Source organism: Mesoplodon densirostris, chromosome 9 (assembly GCF_025265405.1).
Source record: "Mesoplodon densirostris isolate mMesDen1 chromosome 9, mMesDen1 primary haplotype, whole genome shotgun sequence".
Taxonomy (NCBI): Eukaryota; Metazoa; Chordata; class Mammalia; order Artiodactyla; family Ziphiidae; genus Mesoplodon; species Mesoplodon densirostris.
Genome location: NC_082669.1, coordinates 65501060 through 65521890, shown reverse-complemented (window position 1 = coordinate 65521890; position 20831 = coordinate 65501060). Strand labels below are relative to the sequence as shown.

General features: G+C 42.9%; 1 protein-coding gene and 1 non-coding gene across 4 annotated transcripts in view; both read left to right on the top strand.

Annotated features, from left to right (window-relative positions):
* Positions 1-20831, top strand: part of JAZF1 (JAZF zinc finger 1) — a 350707-nt gene that overhangs the window by 41189 nt on the left and 288687 nt on the right. The gene's annotated exons all lie outside the window — the stretch shown is intronic.
* On the top strand, positions 20448-20549 carry LOC132496552 (U6 spliceosomal RNA). Its single transcript, XR_009533450.1, has one exon. It is a non-coding gene; the product is annotated as a U6 spliceosomal RNA (small nuclear RNA).

Below are 20831 nucleotides of genomic sequence, written 5' to 3'. Positions count from 1 at the left end.
TTATTTTTCTTATAATAATGTAATACAAAGAAAGAAAAAATCAATTTTTTCACCAATCCCCACATAGGTGTTGCCAAATCACCTCTACATTAATTCAGTGTGTAGAAATATTATCAAATTTACTCTGTTCTGCCATCATGTGAAAAATGTTGGAAGCACCAACAGGAAACACTGTGGACCAGATACTAAAATTGCCTCTAGAACCTTCTAAGGGCATACATGTTCTCTCCTGCCCCAGACCTACTGAATCAGAATCTCATTGGGGGTTGGGTAAGGGCTGGGCAGGAATATGTTTTCCAGACCACGGTAAACATACCATAATGAGTATTTCTGTCTCTGTTAGTGCTCCTCCATTTTGACACCTCAGTCACTTTGCCTGTCTGCTGGGCACCTGGGGCCTGTAGTATCTTCATTCAACCTTTACGGGAGCTCTTCAGCCTATCCTGGTCTTCCTCCCTACCTCCTCTTTCCTGAAAGAACCGCGACCTCTATCTCGTCACCCGCAGTGTGCTCTCAGCAGACCTTCGCCACTTTACGTGTCTGTCCACAGGGCTGCACCTCGTGCTCCTTGAGGGCAGGATGTCTTCCTCATCCCTCCTCATCCAGGGCCTGCTTGCATAGTGCACCCTCAGTAAATAGTGTACATTGAATGAATGAATTACTGAGTGCAAGACAACTGGAAAAGCAAATGCACCTCTGGCTGGTGCAGAGGGGAGGGAGTGAATGGGCCCTTGCTAAGAGTTTCCTTTGGTCTTTTCCTTGAAAGGTTTGGTCATTTCAGGGGCAGGCCGATGACCCCTCAGGTCCTCAGGCACTGCTGGGAACACACGAAAGCAATGTTTTGTGGCAGGATCCAAACCAGGATAGGGCTCACTAGAGGCAGTGGGGAAGTTTGTCTCTGATCTGAAGCAGGAGTAGTGGGGCAAGAGGTCATCAGAGTGGGCCGCAGGGTAGTAACTCAGCCCTTCCACTTTAGGTCTACCATGACCCAATTAATCAGCTAATTCATGAATCAATCAATTAACTAATTAGCCAACTAATTAGTTAATTAACTAATCAGTTAACTAGTTACCTAATCAATTCACATTTGTGTGGTTTGCAGTTTCCAGACAGCTTTTGTATATATTATCTCATTTGAGCCTCCTGCCAAGCCCAGTGGGTACTTAGCTGGGGGCCTCTATTTTATAGATAGGGAAACTGAAGGCATATTCACTCATCTCCTAAGTGGTAAGTCTGGGAGTGAGCCCAGGTCTCTGGACTCCTAATTCAGTGCCACTTTCCCTCTTCCCAATGTCCACAGTTTCTTCAGGGCCTGTCGGTCTCGGCCAGTGCGTACTCAGCTCAGCAGTGAGACCCAGAGAAAACTGGAGGCAAATATTCTTCAGAACACAAGTTTGGATCAGAAGCCTGTTAGGATCTACAAATCAGATTTCCTTCGTTCTCTTTGAAAAATGTCTTTAATCTGAAAAGCTTGTCACGCCTGTCAAAAGGAGCTAGCGACAGGTGAATAGGGAAGCATTCTGAGAATGAGAATAAAGGGTTTTATTAGGGAGGGAGGGCACAGCAACTTAATAATTACTGTTGAAATAGTCACAGCAATGCTGAAGCGTCTCCATAATTTAATCTAACTTAATACTAGCTGCCTCCTCCCTAGTGGCAATACATAAACTAATTAATAGTAGGTTCGATTTGAATGCCTTTATATTTAGGCCATTATTAACTTGTTCTCTGTGTCTCTCTACTTGGCTGGGTCTGTTCTCAGAAATGAGAGTAGTTTCTGGTTCCTAGTTCTGTTGTGACTTCTACCAGCATCAGGATTTTGAAAACATGTACTGTTTTATCTACTTCTTACTCCCTCTTGTAATAAACACCTGAGCCCTACAGAGAGGTTACATCAACTTGCTTTGTAGCACATAGTAGCTACTGTGGTCCCGGAATGTGGATCTCGCCTCTTTAGTTTTTCTCCTAAGAGGCGAGGAAGGTAATGAAGTCTGTGGGCTCTGAGTGAGATAACCTGGACTTGAATTCTGGCTCTACCAGTTACCTACTGTGTGACCTTGGGCAAGGTGTATAACCTGCCTGTGCTTCAGTCTCCCCATCAGGAACATGGGTAATAAGTACATCTACCCTATAGGGTTGTTTTGACAATTAAATGAGTTCATACCTGTAACGTTCTTGGAAGAATGCCCAGTGTGTTCTAAGTACCCATAAATATTAGTTAACATGACTAACAGTATCCCTGCAAGTCCTCAGTTGCTCTTCATTCCCAAGGTCATGACATAATATTCTCTCTTTTTTTTTTTTTTTTTTTTTTTTGCGGTATGCGGGCCTCTCACTGTTGTGGCCTCTCCCGTTGCGGAGCACAGGCTCCGGATGCGCAGGCCCAGCGGCCATGGCTCACGGGCCCAGCCGCTCCGCGGCATATGGGATCCTCCCAGACCAGGGCACGAACCCGTATCCCCTGCATCGGCAGGCGGACTCTCAACCACTGCGCCACCAGGGAGGCCCCATAATATTCTCTTGCTTATCACCAAGTCACTCCATAGGCCAGATGGTCTAAAAGGATCAAAGCTGGCCATCTGAGTTCCTGGCTCCACCACTCGGTATGACTCCTCAGAAAGATCATTGGTGGAGAGGCAGAGGCACCATTCAGAAAGCATTGCCATCCAATCCACATCCTGGGGATACGCAAAGATGAATTACTGTATGTGTAATTCACCTGAGAGCTCACCATTCACAGGGTGAAAAGGACTTGCAAGGAAGCACTTCTGATACTGGTGCTAAATGCTATTGATGAGCTGGGAGGAGTGGTGGGGAAAGGTATTTCTGGTTTGCTGTGGATCACCTGTCCCAAGCAGATTTCACCCTCCTGTTTTGGAATGCCACAGCCTTGTGAAGGGTGACTTGGAGCAGAAGAGAGGAGCCATTAGTGAGGTGGAAGAGTGTGGCTGCAGAGAAAATGCTGCATCTTAACAGTCGGTCAGCCTCATGCCCCCAGTCCACCCCTTCCCCTTTACTTTTCCTAATAGCTGGGAGGTGGTTTTCTATCATGCCGCTTCCTTGTGTAAACCCCTTCTTGCCCTCAGGAGCTCGCTGAGCCCCTGAGGCCAAGCAGCATAGAGGTTGCTATGGGCTTTGGGATGGGATGACCTGAACAGCCCCACCACTTTGCTGAGCAGCTTCATGCCGGTCACTGCCATCCTCTCTGCCTCAGCCTCAGCCCTAAGATGGCATCAGGGTGCCTAGCTCAGCAGGTTGTTGAGCAGCAGAGTGCTTTTGCCCAGGGCCTGGCACAGAGTAAGCATGCAGCATTAGTCATTGTTATTTTCTGGCCTCCAGCCTCATCTGCAGAAGTCTGGTGTGGCCGGACGGCCCATCCTGCCCTCCTGCCCTCAGCTTGCCTGCTCCCCTCACTCTGCCGGCTCCCTCATGGCTCATCTCAAGATCCAGTGCCCTTGGGAAGCCCTCCTGGCAGTCTCTGTGTCCTCCTCACCCAACATATCCCTGTGCCTGAGCAAGTGATACTTACGTCAGTATTGGGTCTTACCATGCAGTATTTTGTTTTTATTTTTATTTTTTATTTATTTATTTTATTTATTTATTTTTGGCTGCGTTGGGTCTTCATTGCTGCATGCGGGCTTTTTCCAGTTGTGGCGAGTGTGGCTACTCTTTGTTGCAGTGCGTGGGCTTTTCACTGCCATGGCTTCTCTTGTTGCGGAGCACAGGCTCTAGGCACGCGGGCTTCAGTAGTTGTGGCGTGTGGGCTTCAGTAGTTGTGGCTCGAGGGCTCTAGAGCGCAGGCTCAGTAGTTGTGGCGCACGGGCTTTGTTGCTCCATGGCATGTGGGATCTTCCCGGACCAGGGCTCGAACCTACGTCCCCTGCATTGGCAGGCGTATTCTTAACCACCACACCACCAGGGAAGCCCCTATTGTGCAGTATTTTAATTGCTACTCCTATTGGTCTCGCTCCCCAGCTAGACTGCAAATCCGTGAAGGCAAGGACTCTATGACCTCTGAAATTCTGGAGATTGAAGTGGCCGGTGTACGGCAGTTACTCGCTAAACATCAGTGGATTTGAACTGTCCAATCATAGGACACATTCAACTCCCTGCTGAAGGCATCCCAGCCTAGACCCACCTCAACTGAAGTGTTGTTTCTATGTCGATTCTAAACACATGACAGTTTCTAGACTCATCCTTGCTGGAGGAGCATAGGCCATATTCTTGTATGTGTCCAGGTGATTTCCTTTTTCTTCCCCCTTCTCAAGGAGGTCTGACTTTCCATTCAAGAGATCACAAGAGCAAGAAAAAGTTCAGTGTGGTGGATAACGGCTTGGGTTTAGAGTTAGGAAGACTGGGTTTGGCCAGTTCTACCATTTATTTTTAGCTGGACTACCTCAGACAAGCACCTTATACTCTCCGTGATCCAGTTCCTTCATCTGTAACTAAGAAGAGTCTGTCTTCTTTATGGAGTTATAAGGGTTACGTGAGATCATAAATGCAAACTGTTGAGCACAGGACCTGGCACATAGTGAACTTTTAATGATTCAGACCTGCTACGATGATGATCGTTGTTGTGTTTGTAGCTTCCATAGCAGCCTTGTAGATTGGCAATGCTCTCCATACATTTCGGAAGAATAAATTTTTTTTGCCTGAGGTAAAACAGAACATGGAAAAGAGTATTTGTCCAGCTGCCAATCTCAGCAGCTTGCAGAAACTTCATTACATAAAGCTGCTTAAAATAAGAGAGCCAGTACAATAGCACAAGACGTTAATACAGGAAGAGGACTAGAGATGAATCTGTTGATAACCTCCTTCTACCTAGATACATAGCTACAAACAGAGAATTTTATGTTGGTACCACCTACTTAGCCAGAATACCACCAGCTTGTTTATAAGTGTTTTTTTCTTAGTGTTGCTGTAAATGTCACTTCATCTCAGCCTGAAATGAGTTTTTTAAGAGGCATTTTTACAGTTCATGCTCTATGCTATTGATCGGACTTGAAAAGTAATTGCTTCTTTTGAAGCTCTCTTTTGCCCTTAAAAACATCTCCGTGTTCTCTCAGAGCAATGCCTCAAAATGCCGTCCCCAGATGTCCATGTGTGTGGGGGGGCGTTTATCAGATAAGATTTTGGCTCAGAGTTTCAAGTTATTTTGCTGTAAATTCAAGCCAATTCTTATTAAAACAGCCACAGAACATGTGGTCCTGAGCACGTGGCAGGATGCTGTTTGCTCTTATAAGCAATTAGCTGAAATAAGGACAATTGTAAAACTTGTAACACGCAGCAACCCCTACATCTTAAACCATATATTTTGTGCCACATGGTGAAAGCTCTGTCTCATGTCTGCCTTTCAGTTCACGCTTGTAGTAGCAACACGATTCTGTTGTTAGGCATAGAGCCTGTTGAGGAGAAAGGGGTTTTTAGTTTGCGGGAACAGAAACATTGGGACCAGAACTTCCCATGTTTAATGTTCACTCCAGCCCGTGTCTCTGTGTGTATGCAGTGTAGTGCCGGTTTGTGTTTGGAAGAGTCTGTGTCTTTCAATAGTAATTGACGATGTTCCTGTATAAGGAGAATATTAGTTCCCCCACTTATTCAGTTATCACTTAGGAAAATGGCTACTTTGCAGACAAGGTATCTCATAGTTTGGTTCATTTTGTGTAATAATGGAATATCATCCATGCATCTGTTTGGTGTTTACTGAGCACCTATAGTATACAAAGCACAATGCTCAGCATTTGAGAGGTAGGAGGAATCAGATAGGAATCCCATCCTTCAAGGTGCTTACAGTCCAGAAGAGATAATACGGATATATAACTATAATACAAAATAGAATATGATAAATGATAGCATAAAAAAGGATTGGACAATATACTGTGGGAGTTATAAACATGCACACACATACAAACACACACACACACACACACACACACTTTTCAATCCTCTGTTCTCATATCCCTGGGAAGTCCCCTACCCTGAAGCTTGTATTGTCACTATAGAATCCTGTTTTGAAACTAACTAAAATGACCTCATGTGGGTATATAAAAAAATCACTTGTAGACTGGGGTCTGATTGGTGCTCCTCAGGAACCAGGGTCGTGTTCTTTTTCTTTAGTAAAAGACAAATACTGGTAAATTTAAAACAACAGTAGAGACCCGACTCTGGATGTTAAAACCATAAGTGTTTAGTTAGAGATTGTCATTGCATATGCCCTCGATGCTTTTTATAATGGTGAAATCTCTAAATTAAAGAAAAGAGGTCATGTCTCATAAGTTTGTTAAAAGTTCTTTTTGGGACAACCAGTATTCATGGAGTGCTTACTGCATGCCAGTGCATAGTGTACAGATTAGAGGACAGTGAGCAAGAGATTACACTCCTGCTTTCCTGAAAACTTGGCTTTTAGTGAGGAAGACAGGTGATCCACAAGTAAACAAATAAATGAACAATATTTTGGATAGGCCCAAGCTGCTAGGAAGGAAATAAAATAGGCAATGGGACCAATAAAAATGGACAGTTACATTTGAGTTTTGTGGGTGATAGGTGGGACAACATTGGTTAGGGTCAGGGAAGGCCCATCTGAAGAGGCAAAATTTATTGTGAGACCAGAGTGATGTGAAAGACTCTCTGGAAGAAGACTCTTCTTGATGGAGCAGCAAGTGCAAAGGCCCTGAGGTTGGAACAAGTCAGCCTGTTCAATGAACAGAAGGAAGGCTGGTGTGGCTGGAACATTGTGAGTGAGGTTGAATGGGAAGGTGGGGTCCTAGGAGACCACAGTATGGAGTTGGTACAGCAGATAGGTGTCAAGGGTAGTGCACAAAAGGCCATTTATCTTAAGCTGAAGCCATACTCCAGTACTATTCATACTAGGTTGAATTCTGGGTCCTGAGAGCAAGTTGCTGCTAGGTAACAAAAAGAGGGAAAAAAAATTCTATTTCCTTTCCTGGGTGCTCCTAGCAGATTTTTAATAGTAAATACAATTTGCATATTGTCTGTCATCATCTCTATCTGTATCCCTTTATCTAGGCAGCAGGAATTATGAGTCTTTAATTTGATTTCCCCGTTGTGGTACCCCTTCCCTTCTATCCCTATAGCACTTCATTTTCTAAACTTAATTTTACCTTTCTTACCCTTTTAACCATTCTCAGTCAAAACTCTCATATCTTCAAGGCAGCGATTATAGCTGGTGGATAGAAAGCAAATCTGATTCATGGCGTGAATAACCCTATTGGGTCTGGTCTGCTTATAAAATTATTTGCATTTTTAAAAGAGTGTTGGTAAAGCCAAATGAATCTTCTATTCTAATGAATAAGATGGTAAAATAAAGATGAGTAAACCATTTGAGAGGCTTGGAGGATGATCTTTTTTGGACAGGAGAGACCCAGCCTTGCTTGCTTGGAGTTTGCCTCTGTGGCTAGAAGTGTCTGCTTTGTATGGCTTCTTCCTTTCCTCTGCTCACAGATTCTCTCAAGGGTTCCATGTATATCCATAAAGATTCTTTTGCAGCAGGCAGTTCCATATTTGGGAGTAGTGTGAAGGGTCAGAGACGGGTTGGGAGTGATGGGGGGGAGTGGGATAGAGTGGTGGTTCTCTGGGTTGATCAATCGTAAATTGATTATAAATTGAGAGCTAATTGTATTCGGAAAATTTCACCTACAGTTGGAGAATAAGAAAAATTTGATTATGGTTGACCTTTCTTCCACATCTATGTTTCATTTTCACTCTATGTTTATACATGTGGATGCAGGGTAATTCTGAATAATGGTAATGATGAAGGGCCATTGTTACGCAGAAGATCATTCTGGGTTCCTAATTAAAATTATGGCTGGAAATTGCTTCCTTATGTGTGGCTCAAATTGCCTTTGCAGTAATTTCGCTTTATAACTTCTACCAAATCCTCTCTTACCACCCTTAAGAATCCTGCCTCGTCCTTGAAATTCACTCCTTTGAAATCTTTATGGGCAGTCCTGGTTTCCCCTAAGCTATGAGTATCCTGATAATTTGTTCCCAGAAGTGTTCAAGCTTGTAAGCAAAACAGTCTTTGCTCCCTTTAACCACCCGCCGTCCGGCACTTTTAATGAGTTCTGGTTTTGGAACACAACTTGATTTCATGTTGTGGTCAATATTATGAATTAACTGAGCCTTGCCGATCCTTCTCCCTAATGAATTCACTGCTGTCTTTCAGGTCAAGGCTGCCACATACTGTTTACCCTAATTAGTAATCTCTAATGGTAACCAAGTGACCAATAACTCGCATCTTTTTCCAAATGAGCACTTATTACATTCCATCTCATCAGTTATAGTAGGAAAATTACATATAATGATATTCTCGCTGGGATTCCAACTAAGAAGTGTTTTAGCCAAGCAACATCTGATCGTGGGGGCAGTAGGATCAAAGAGGTTTTTTTTTTAATCAGTATTTTATGTAGTCAGTCCCTGACCCATACGTTCCAGGTGAGATTGCTTAGTACAATAAATTTGAAAGTTTGTATGTTGACATTTTTTTATTCCATCGGATTTCAAGAATCATATCTATAACAGTTTTGTATTTTGAAAACTGTACTCTTGCTTTTCCCACGGCAGAGGGAACTTTGGAGACAGAATGCCCGTGGCAAAGTGACAGCCCAGTTTTCCAACCCAGAGGTTAGAAAAATCAGGCAACATTTGACAGTCTAAAAGAATGGTAACAGAACCCTTATGCAAATTGTAGGATATGCTCTTCGGATTTGTGGTTGGTGCTGAGAAATGCTTATTTTGGTCATTTGTTGAATGAATAAAAGAATGTTGTGTCCAGAGCTTTGTCAATATGTGCAAAGAACAGGTTGTAGGGGCCAAATGTCTGTTCTTTTTGCTTGTTGTTTATAGGAAAAAGACAAGGAAAAAGAGATGATAATTATGATTTTGAGGATATTTTAAACCATTTATAATCATCTAGTGCATATTGTGGTATTATTTATGTAAGCAGAGAAGGTTGTGGTGAAATGAAAAATGTTTTGGAAGGGAAGTGGCAATCTTTTGTTATTTCCCTACTCTTGGGTACTAAGGGGAAAGTTCATTGTGCATATGCAGGTAGTCATTTATGTAGATGTTTTTGTTGAAGTGACTGGACAGCAGTTTTGAGGGCCTTCTGTCTTTGTGAATATACAGATCACTAACATGCCCTTCAGTCATATTGTACTTAGGGTTCCGAGTCTTATGGAATCTAATGAACAATTTTTAATGTCAAGGATAATTCAGCTTAGAAACTACTGTGATAGGTCAGGGCATCTGAAAATTTCCTATGTGGTTACCTTAAAAGCTTACCAGAATCTCTGATGTGGGGTCTGGGAATCTTTGTTTCTTAAAAGCTCCCCAGGTAGTGGTGATGATAAGCCTGCTGTGGGACCATGTCTATCACTCCCAGAGAACTGTTATTCATGAAGAACTTCCCAGAATACATCACTTTGACTTTTCATGATCACAGTAAGGGATCCTTGGGTCTGATTCAGTTGTAAAGCAGTTCTCGGACCAAATATTGAAAGGTTGAATTATTCCTCATTCTTTGGCCTAACAAGCAGTTTGTATTCTGTCCAATCTGTTGTGTTCAAGAGATTTCGGGTTATGGTGGGAGGGCAGTAGACTAAGAAATGCTGAGTCAGCCCCATTTCAGAGAGCTAGATACCAGCTAGGCTCAGGATTACATTGGAGTAGTACTTTAGAACTTCACGTGTATCATCTCACTTGGCCCTCAGAAAACCCTTGGGAAATCAGTACCATGGATATTCTTTATTAGCATCCTCATTTTCCGCGTGGGGAAACTGAAGCGTAGAAGACTGAAGCGGCTTACTTAAGTTCCCATGACTGCTAAGGGTTGAAGCCCTTGCAAGCTCTTTGATACCAGGGAGCAGGGGAGTGTGAATGTGGCCTAGTCACATAAACTCACATTCTTTCTGCCCCGTTTATAAAACATGAAAGGATTTACCTTTCAAGTTATGATGAGTGTGTTCTGTGAAATGCATTTATGTTTTGACCGCTTCCTGGTTGAATAGAATTAAAGTTTATAGACTCTAGGGGCATGTTAAAAAAGTTTTTTGTCTCAATTTTGTTCCATTAGAGCCTTTTGGCTCCTTTTGAATTTAATGAGAAAAACCTTGGTCTAATAAGTTTCATTAAAGTGAATACTTGTTGTATTAATATATTGTATATATGTCTAGAGGCCTTCAAGTGTTGAGCACACATTCATTAAAATGAACTAATGAACTAATAAAAATTGCTAATAAATTGTATCAATGCTAAATCACTTAATAAAAGCAATAATGAGATTTTTTAGCATACTTGTACAGATGACAAAAATATTTGTATTTATGTACTGGCCACATGAATAGAATATTAATTCCTTGATTTAAAAAAAAATCTTAGCAACAGAGAGTTGATGTTTAGACTGTCTTTTATATCTAAAAGAATCAATGACAGGTAAAAAGATATTAACAATATCGTTAGATGTAAAAAACATATACTGCAACAACTACATATACTTGGACCCCACTATTTTTTTTAACTGTGTGTGTGCATGTGTGTGTGTGCGTGTGTGTGTAAAGAGCCTGCAAGTCATCTGAAGAATATAATGTACCAAGTTATCTCAGATTGTGAGATTATGGGTATTTTTACTTTCTCCCTTTTGCTATTTTTTTCTACAGTGAACATGTATAACTTTGATAATCAGAAAAAAATTATTTACTAAAAAGTTACTTTAATGTAAGATATGTACAAACTTTCTCTTAACTTTCTCTCAACTAAAGTTCTCCAGCTTTAGCACACATGTAGAGAAAAAGGAACTTGTAGTTCTTTTGCTTATAGGATTGTTTTATTTTCCTATGTAAAAAAAAACCCTTATTAATATCCCTTGAAAATTGGAGAAGTGATCATGTTGGTAATTTAAATACAGATCCCTGCATCAAAATCACCTGGGCATGCTTATATAAAAGGCAAAATGCTGGGCCCCAAGTCACGTGACTCAGAATGTTTGGTAATGGGGCCCAGAAGTCTGCATTTTTGTCAGGCATCACAGATGATTCTGATGCACAATTCAGTCTGAGATGCACCCTTCTGATTGCAGGTTTCCTCATGTATATTTATCTTACAGTGATTAGAACATCTTCTAGATTCTTTTTTCATCTTCAAAGTTTTTAATGAATGTATGCCCATATAACATCCATTTTATTGTCAGGGACACTGAAGATTGAACGTTCTCTCTAAAATATAAGAATTAGAGGGAGTCATCTATTTGGCAAGGGTTTTAGGGTATTTACAGTTAGTCCTCCTAGGACCCTGTATCCACCCTGGGCAGCTCCTATTGTTCAGGAGGGAGCCCTGACAGTGCTGGAATGGGTCCAGCAGGAGAGGATAGCCTTAGATCAGAGAACTCACTGGTTCTCAGAGTTCTCTCAGAAGGCTACACCAAACTCAAGTTTCCTAAAGAATAACTAACTTTGTTTCTTTTCAATAACTAACTTTGTTTCTTTCCATTTCTCTCTTCCGCGGAACAATTGGTTATCTTAAGAAATCAGTAAATCAGCATCTTGTGTTCTGAGTGGTGCATTCTCTGGAAAAAGTTACTGTGTCAGGAATTCACACGATTAGTGTGTTTATTTTGAATGCGTGCTGTTGTGCCGAAGGTACAGAACAACTAGCCTTGGTTTCCAGTTGATTGAAGTAATTTGCAGCAAGTTAGTGCTAAGTATAAACTCAGAGGTACACCATCTTGCTGAATTGGCCTCGGAAGGCCCTCAAATTTAGCATGCATAGAATCACCTGGAGGGCTTAAAACACAGATTTCTGGGCCCATTGCCAGATTTCTAATTTAGTAAATGTGGGGACTGGGCTTGTGAGGATGCATTTTTAATAAGTTCATCAGGTACTGCTGATGCTGCTTTGAGAACCACTGGCCTAAACGAAACATCTCCAGGACCAAGACTATGGTCACATGTACAACCTGTTTGATTTTTAACTCAAAATGCAATATAGCCTCCTTGAATTGTGATGAGATGCTGCAAATAGAGGGTTATCCTCTATTTAATTGAGTGGGTTAGCATGAATTAAGTTAAGCCTAGTGAAATGTTTGTATCACCCAGACAGGTATGACAACTGCTTTGCAGACCATGCCATTGTCACCATTCATTCTAGGCCAACCAGATAGATTAGGTCCCATCACTGGCATCTGTATGCCCCAAGCTAAACCCCAGCCCCACCGCAGCCCCAGGTGGGCTACACCTAAGGTTTCACGTGTCTCTCTTAAAGGCATGTGTGTTTAATAGTAACTTCTGAAGCCTTCAGAGACTTAAGGCATGGCTTACAAGGCTAGAGTGTGATATTTGGAAGAAGAATCTATCCGTTTTCCCTTGGCCCAGCACTCATAAGGTTAGTCTGGGCATCCTTGGCCTGGTATGGAGCTGTCCATAGAATCTTTGTCACTTCTCTTCATAAGCAAGCTTCAGAACTTGGAATATATGTCCCGAGCTGCTGACCACCGCCTGAAATATCCCAGAGCCTTGACTGGGTGTCTGGAACAAACTGTTTGTCTAATCCCCATCCCTTGGAGGCTTCAGGCAGGGGGCTTTGGCTAGAAATGCTCACCCCACCTCCTCTAGGGGAGATCGGTCCAAGAATGTACTTTCCAGTTGGCTCAGAAGACTCTCGGAGGTCAGGAGGGGACTGAGCCTTGATCCAGAAAGAAAAGAACTTTTAGGGTTCAGTGGGACTGACTCTTCCCCTTTTCCTCCACATATGTCAGACTTAGGCTCCATCTTTTAGTCCTGAAGTATAGTCCTAGGTGGCCCTAGAGACAGTAGTGTCCCTGAAATACCGTGAGGCAGGGGCTTAGGGGTGCAGTCTTGTTGGCAGGTGGTGGGGGAACTTGGCTCAAAGCAGCACTGCTCATATCAACACCCCCTCCCATCCTGTTCCTCATCATACTTAATGCCCCCACCACCTGTGCTTGGCTTCTTTGTTTCTTTTTTGAAATCTGTGCAAAAGACACCCTGTGAGAGACCTCATCTACTGTGGCCCACCCAACCCTACCCATCCTCCTCTCCTCCTTAGGCTACTTTTTCTCTTCCTATTTATTTTTTTTTATCACTACCTGAAATTTTATTGTGTATGTGTTTCTTGATTTATTTGTCTCTCTCCTGCAACTAAGATAGTTGAAGATAGGGATTTTTTTCTTATTCACTGCTGTCTCTCCGGCACCTAGATCATTTCCCGACAAGTGGTAATTATGCAATAAATGTTTGTTGCATGAGTAAGTGAAAACCTAGCAAGCACATTGCTTTTCCTTGGAGTGGGTGTTATAGGGTGGTGGTGATTGTGAGGGGGCTACACGCTTTCCACCCCTTCTTGGTGCCTCTTTTGCTTGTGGAACATGGTTGTTCTCCAGCTGCTCTTGAGCTGCCAGATGAGGCCGGGTAGAGTAGAAGAAGAGTGGCTTATTTGGCAGTTTTGAAGGGAATTTGTCTGCGTGGGCTCTGATGGAGTCATCTAAAGCTTTGGTTCTGTCTGGAAAATCAAACTTGAGATCAACCTTGGTCTTGGGTTGGCAAGCCCCTTGCATCATCTGATTGAACTCTAAACTGAAAGCATCATCCATCCATCATTTAATCAGAAATAATTGTAGTGCAATTCAGCAAGGCCCAGCACTACTATTTTGTTAGTTATCTCTAATGCTTGCATTGGGGTGAGGGGAGACGGGGAAGACAGGTTAAGGAAGATGGCAGCCCAGGCAGCTTGCAATCCTTCCAAAGGGAAGATCCTCAACTCTGGTGCTTTGAACACCAGAATGATGTTAATCAGGGGATTTTTTTTGTATCAGCATTGTCAACATTTACATTCATTTTACACATTGGATTTGCATCTGAAAAGACCAACTAAAATCAACATTTAAGCGATAACACTCATATTTGCATATGATTGAGCAGACATGTTAAGTAATTTTAGCCTGGTTGTTGCTAGGAAACCAATTAATAATGTTCTGCATTTCATTAAAAACTGGGTTCTATCTTTGCTTTCATTTCACTTCACAATTTAGCGGCTTGTGCTGCACTTTTTCTCCCTTGGTAAATTGTGACAGATAAATTACCATTTTACTAAATTTATTTCTGTGATTACAGTTGTTAGTCATGTCTGTCAATACAACTTCAAACCTTTTTTTTTTAATGCTTTGTCGGTTGGGAGGGAAGTGAATTTTAACTGTTAATCATTTTTTCCTCTATAGCTTATGGGGACTAAAATCATATTTTTGCGAAGGCCTCACAGATTGTGGGCTAACAACAAAAATAATTAAAGCAATCTTCCCTGTTCCATAATTGCACCTTCTCAGTGTGGTGACTAATAATTAGAATATTAGTCACTATTCAGACACTATTCAGAAAGTGACAGACAGCTGATTAAGCATTCATGTGCGTTTTGTTTCTCATGTTTGCCATGGTTTGTGGGCTAGACCAGGTTCTGTCCTTTATGCGGTGCAATTAAAATTTTCATGACTTTATTTTACATAATAGACTCCTGCTCTTATGAAGAGAAAATACAGTCTAAGCTACCATAAGTGCCTCTTTGAACCAATCACCTGGGCAGTTGCATTGAAATTGTAATGACATTTTGCAGTTTAGCATTTTGTAGTATTGATCTGGTCAGAATGCTCATTAAAAAGCAAAATTAGTTTCTATTCATATCTGTTTCACAGTATTTCAATCACTTTATTTGGGTGATGCATACATATGCATCTGGTTCTTCAACTAAGCTAAAATGGTGATCTTACCCATTTTCTAAGGGCAAAATTAAGCAAGTTAGAATCTGCTTTCACATTTTATACTCCGGTTTGGTCTTTAGGATCTGAAGGTATACTACAAAAGAGGACATGGAATTTGGAAGCAGCCCTGGAGTCAGATTCTGGCTCAGCCCACTCTGTGGCTCTGTGCCTCAGTGTCCTCATTTGTCAGATAAAGAAGAAAGGACGGCCCTGGGGAAAAGATGACCCCTAGGATTGTAAAGAGCAGGGCCGGCAGTGGGTACTTGGCAAATACTCTTTCCCTTTTCCGCAAGAGCTGCTTGGGCACTGCATTAGTTTGCTAGGGCTGCCATCACAAAGCACCACGGACTGGGAGGCTTAAACAACAGACATTTATTTTCCCACAGCTTGGAGGCCAGAAGTCCAGGCTCAAGGTGCCAGCAGTGTTGGCTTCCTCTGAGGCCTCTCTCTCAAGCTCACGGGTGGCCGTCTTCTCCCTGTATCTTCCCTCTGTGTGTCTGCATCCTAGTCTCTTCTGAGATGAGGACACCAGTTCACGTTGGATTGGAGCCCACCCTAAGGGCCCCATTTTCATTTATTCACACCTTAAAGGCCCCATCTCCAAATACAGTCAAGTTCTGAGGTCCTAAGGGTCAGGGCTTCAACATGTGGATTTGGGGGGAGGGGACAGTTCAGCCACTAAGGGGCACTAACCGAGAAGCTGCACATGGCACACTGCTGTCTCCACTCGGCTCGGGTCCTACTCAGTGGTCAGAACAACTGAAACCAACTGAAAAGGAGTCAGGAGGCTGGGTTCTTTGGTTATGACTTTTCTGGTTAGGTCAGGGTTGATCAGAAACACTCAGTAATACTACCCTGCCCCTTTATTTTTAGTTCTTATTTTGATCTTTTTGGATATATTCTAAGACCACTTCTTTTTGACCTTAGTAATACATGAGGATCATCAACTCTAGGCTCATAAGATCCTTATATTTATCCTTCATTGTTACTAGGTGTGGATATACACGGTGTAGGTGGTAGGGACAAATGTCGGTTTCCCTTTTTAAATGAATTGTGGGAAAGTGTTTGGCTTTGAGGTAGTGGGCAGAGGCCAGGCTTTGGGGCCAATACACCATTGGGCAATTGGAATTTAGTGACACAAATACTATAGAAGGTCATTCATTCATTCAGCTACTGAGTGCCTACTGTGTGGCACTGTGCTAGTCCCTGTGGTTATAATGATAAATAAAAGTAGTCATGGTCCCTACTCTTATAGAGCTGACAGTCTAGTGGGGAAATAGACTTTAAAGGCCGTGAGGCAGAAAGCAGCTTAACATGAAAGGCAGGAACTGAGAAAAGGGCAGTGTAGCTAGAGGAGAGTGTAAAGGAGGGTGTAGTTTGAGATACAGCTAGAAAGCCTTCTAGGAAGACCAGGCGAGTTGGAAAAGACTTCTAGAGAAGTGACAGCTGTATTTTTATTTTTAAATTTTTATTATTATTTTTCTTTTTGTGGTACGTGGGCCTCTCACTGTTGTGGCCTCTCCCGTTGCGGAGCACAGGCTCCGGACGCGCAGGCTCAGCGGCCATGGCTCACGGGCCCAGCCGCTCCGTGGCATGTGGGATCCTCCCGGACCGGGGCACGAATCCATGCCCCCTGCATCGGCAGGCGGACCCTCAACCACCGCGCCACCAGGGAAGCCGGACATCTGTATTTTTAAGTATAAATATAACTGATTTCTTCTGGTAGAGAAAGGGGAGAGGCATTTTTAGATAGAATATCATAACTTGGTGTGTTTATTATGGCTCAAGTGTCCTTATATGAAGGAATCCCATTGTTTCAGTTAGTGGAAGTTCATACTTGAGTGGGTTCAAGCTAACTGGGAGTTTACTAGATTTGCCATATTGAGATGTATCTGCCTACACCGATGCAGAGGCTCATTTAAATAGAGAATGAATGAATGAAAGAAAGAATGAATGAAAAAACAAATGGGTGCTGTGTTACTGAGTGGGTGGCAGTGGTGGGTGGTGCTCCAGGGTGGACCTGACCTTAGAAGCAGTGATGCATTATTGATCCATCTGTTCAGGTCTGTTGGACTAACAGAAGACAGGCTGCACTGACATCTCAGGCCAGTGGTCCCCCAGCGTGTGTCTCCTCCTCCTCTGCAGTTCTGGGAGGGCCCCTTAAATCCTGCTCACTGGCCCAGCCTCACCCTCGTTGCCTAAACCAATCCCAGCTCCAGGCAGGAGAGACTAGAAAGAGCTGGGTCAGCAGTTTCTGTAAGGCTGACCTAGGTCACCGTGGCCCAGTTCTGGGGAGCGAGATTCAGATAATCACGGGAGCTGAGCTGCAGAGCATGTTCCAGACATGGTGGGAGTCCAGACTGCTTGGAAGAGGTCTGTCTGCAGGGAGGTATGGGAGGAGAAGCTGGAACACAACGTTGGGAGCACATCAGAAGAGACTGACAGCTATATCTCTGACAGAAGAAGTCGTATGTCATTTGGTTTTGGCTCAGGCATGAACCTTTGTTTCTTTCCCCCAAAGAAACTAAAATCAGATAAAAGAAGATTTAAAATTGGAGCTTAGAATGTTTTTTTCTGCTTTTAATAATTCATTTACTTAAATAGCCATAAACAAGGCCACTTGCTAGCTGCTGTTAGGTAGGAAGTCTCTCTATTTCAAAGGTTTTCATAAATGTAAGGAGTATTCTTTGATCTTGAAAACCAAGATTTTTCTTCCCTTGTGAATATTGCCACCAAACAGTCCTCAAAGGTGGCTTGAGAGAGAGCTACTGATAGTTTCCAAGGTCTTGGGATTCAGCTGTACCAAAAGACCACGACATCGAAGGATTATTGTAAATTGAGGGCACAGATTTACTTGTGAATAATGGAACAGCTGCCTAAAATAACATCTGAAGGGCAATTACCTCCAGTCCACTTTGATGAATGTGGGCTTTATAATCTGTGGCCAATTAAGACTATCAGTTCTTCTGGGCCCCACAGAGAAATGTACAAACAGGAGACGCCCTTATCTACATTGGCCACATGTGCATGACTGTGCTTCTGTTAAATTTGACTTGTTTTCAGCTCAAGCAAAGAATAACTGGTCTTTGACTTTGAGGAGATTCAGGAAACATTACTGAGTGCCCATTGCCATTTCAGTAGGCACAAGGAGTGGGATGAAAACATCCCACATCCCCTCTTGGGTTTCGTGTGAAGAGTGGGGAGCAGATCAACATGAATACAGGGAAATAGACATGGAGCTCATGATAAAAATCCTGGCATTTGCACATCATGCTACATCTCATGGCTTTATAGATGACTTCTGGCCTCTACCAGCCTCTTCCAAAGAATACTTCTCACAGGGTTATTCTTATTTTGAACCTGTAGATACTTTTAATTGCAGTTCCATGTTACCTTGCCTGGGTGCTCCTGCTGGTACCAGCCGCCTCCTTCAGAGTGCTCTCTGGCTTCCTGTAGGGGCAGCTCCCTGGCCAGAGCAGAGAATACAGCATTGATACAGCAAGATAAGGGAAGCCCCGGATTTCACAGGGGCAGTGAGGGGCGAGCGGTCTGGCATCTGGAAAATGTATGCCTTAGAGTTTAGTTGTTTAGCATCATTGAGGTCTCAAGCAGTCTGCAGGCAGTGGGGAACTGGAAAGAGGGCAACAGTGTAGAACTGGGCAAATCCATCAGTTGGGGTGGCTTTTCTGGGTTAGTTGGGCCTCAGCTCAGCAGTGGCTGTTGGAAAATTGTCAGACAACTTGGGAACACATGCATGGATTCCAGGGGAAAAGAACTGCTTGCAACTAGCAGTTCAGACATCTTCTTCCACCCTGGGAGACAAAGGGCAGTATGCCCGCTAATCTGCCATTCATATTTATTCACTTTATTTTTTAGCACTTGATACTGTGACTTAACCTCCCCCTGCCTAAGGTTCCTCAAGAAGCAAGATGGGTTTGATGAACTGGAGTCACAGGGTTTCCTTGGCTGTTATGTTCTGTGATTGTGGAATTCTACTAGGAAAGATGCATCCGGTCCTGAAAGACCTCTACTCCAGTTAGGAAGTTTCATTAAACTAATGAAGAATAAAACAAAACAAAGCAGCATAAAAACGTTAAGCATTTTCACAAGGTAAACGGTGTCATAAGACAGAAAGGAGTTGATGGCCCCTGCCACGGGCCGGAGTGCCCAGGAGAGTCTTTACAGAGTTTGGAGGGTTTGGACTGTGTATTTCAGGATGGGCAGGGTTTAGAGGGCGAGGAAAGGAGAAGGCATGCAGAGCAGGAAGGTAAGGGAAGGCCAGGGTGGGACAAATGGAAAAGACATCTGTCTTGCTCACTCTTGGATCCAACACTTAGTAGAGGCTTGTTAGGCATCATTGAATATGTAAATATACCAAAATATAACTTCTGGTATAGATTTATTTATAGATACAGTTATCTAGGGGACTAGTGGGGAGAAGGGCAGGGAAAAAACAGGCTAAGACAAAATTAAGCAGGAATTTATTGTCTGTTTATTGCTGTGTCCCAAACGCCTAGAATAGTGCCTGGCACCTAGGGGGTACTCAGCAAATATTAATTAAATGAATGAAATGATCAATGACATGACTTCAGACTGTCAGGTCAGTAAATGGGGAACATTGGAGGTTTTGGAGAAAGTACCATTTAGGAAAGAATTGATTGTAAATGGGGGAGTGAGGAAACAAGGAAACCAGTTAGGAGATTAGGAAGTAAGCACAGGGTCATGAGGAGGGTCTGAAATATGAGGGGCATTGGAAACGAGGGGAGAGCAGGATCGGGGAGTGGCTGTTGTGGGGTGTGAAGAGAGTCAGAAGATGCCTAAAATGGAAGGTGTGAAGGCGTCTCGGAGAAGAGGAAGATGACATAGAGGGGAGCAAGGTAGGGTTTAGCTGGAGAGGAGGGGCACTTAGGTAGCATGTGGGGGTGAATTGCCTCCATGAGGTGCTCGCAAGTTGAAAAAAGGTTGCAATTCAAGAGCGTCGTCTCAGGGCTGGAGATCGGGTTTGTGAGTCATTGACTTGAGAAGCAGCGGCTCAGGGGACGCGGGGTGGGCGGGGGTGGTGGTGATGGGGAGACAGAGAGGCCACCCCTGGGGGAGCACAGCCACGGCCTCTGTTCACAGGACTGGTGGCTTCTACCCCAACTCTTTCTTTTAGAAACATCACAGACATCCTGGAAGCTATGCTCTGTTCTCGTCTGGGGAGTTTTGACTTCTCAGGATTCTCCTGGCCCACTTCCCCAGCATTTCCTCTATTACTTATGTCAGAGCATTCTGTTGCCATTGTTATTTTTCTGGTACTATTATCCCCTGTGTGAAACTCTATAATTTGTGTCAAATACATGAGCATCCTCTATAGGAACTGATCTCCTTTCTATTTTTGAAGGGTATGCTGCTCAAAACTCTGTGTGTGCGTCTAAATCTCTCTTCGAAACTGAGCTATAATGACTGATTTCACAACCTCAAATGACAATATACAGTATGCATTTATTGAATACAACTTGACAGATGCTAATATAGCAGATGTGAATTAATATTGGAACAAAAGGACATAGAATACCTATAGAATACTACACCTTTCTCATTTTTACTTTAAAAGTTCTGGTTTACTAGAAACTTCTGAATAGAATTAATTGGGAATTTTAAATCCTTGTTAAAGAATATTTTCCACGCTCATTTCGGCAGCACATATACTAAAATGGAGTGATACAGAGGAGGTTAGCATGCCCTGTGCAAGGATGACACACAAATTCATGAAGCATTTATGTATCTTTATGAAAACTCAAAAAAAATCAGTTTTCACTTTTCCAACTCAGGTGGACCAGATATCTTCTGAACCACCCTCTCTTTTCTCCCTCCTTTCTTTGTTTTTCATAAATCTTTTGAATATCACACTGGTGATTACCTAAAATGAACTTGGATAAACCAGAATTTTGTCACTGTTGAGAGTTTGACTAAATTTTACTTGTGGTGTGCTGCTTGCCTTTTAAACAAATGACTCGCAAAAAACAATTTGGCAGCCTCGCAATTGTAAATTTCTCAGCAGCAGTTTGTG